Source organism: Orbicella franksi, chromosome 14, assembly GCF_964199315.1.
Source record: "Orbicella franksi chromosome 14, jaOrbFran1.1, whole genome shotgun sequence".
NCBI lineage: Eukaryota > Metazoa > Cnidaria > Anthozoa > Scleractinia > Merulinidae > Orbicella > Orbicella franksi.
Window position 1 is genome coordinate 13,353,491 of NC_138158.1, and position 730 is coordinate 13,354,220.

Here is a 730-nt window from a genome sequence, read left to right on the forward strand (position 1 = left end):
AGTAATGCCACACTCTTGCGGCTAAGAAATGGCAATTTTTCTGATATGTTTCAACTTGGCATTAGCTTAATAATTCAGCTTACAAAATCTTGAAGCGGGCACATCTCGGCTGCATTATTTAGCAGAGGAAGTAGAAGGTGATTGGAGAAGAAATCATAATAGTTAAATTATTAATAACATCACTGTAGGATTCAATTAAGACAGTTAGAGCTTATCGTTGCCTGAAGATAAGAATTATGGTAGCACAAGACGTTGAAAAACCAAAACTTGTCCCTTGCACGGTCAAAGAATCATCGCCGGACCAAAACTGTCAGATTTAGAAATTTTACAGAAAATCAAAAATTCGGGCTTTGGAAGGATAAAGTCTTGTTATTGTCAGAGAGACAGAATTTCACTTAAAGCTAATACATTTGTTTATATTGTATTTAAAGAACATGAAAATGGTTACCCTTAATGTCTCTAGGGTTTTTTTCTGTTTTCAGCCGCGGTCGTAACTGTGGTCCCGGATATTTTTTTGACAACCAGGTCTATTAACTCTCGACTAGTTTGTCATTTGACTTCTTGCGATAAAACGTTTTGGTTACTGTTATCCGGCATGAATACACGATGAGCAGTGCTACAGGCCACCTGCTTGGGAACAGAGGGTTGATATTTACGTATTTACCAGTGAATAAGGTCTAGCACGAGCTTCGGCCACAACCATCTGGGAATAACCAGGTATGGAACTTAT

At 38.1% G+C, this 730-nt stretch overlaps 1 protein-coding gene across 1 annotated transcript in view; it reads left to right on the forward strand.

The window, feature by feature from the left end:
- Nucleotides 1-507: 507 nt before the first annotated feature.
- Nucleotides 508-730, forward strand: part of LOC145467760 (gamma-aminobutyric acid receptor subunit beta-4-like) — a 20,858-nt gene continuing 20,635 nt past the window's right edge. The window contains exon 1 of the mRNA XM_081451358.1: nt 508-717. The gene's annotated coding sequence lies outside the window, so the exon portion shown is untranslated. The remainder of the gene's footprint in view (nt 718-730) is intronic.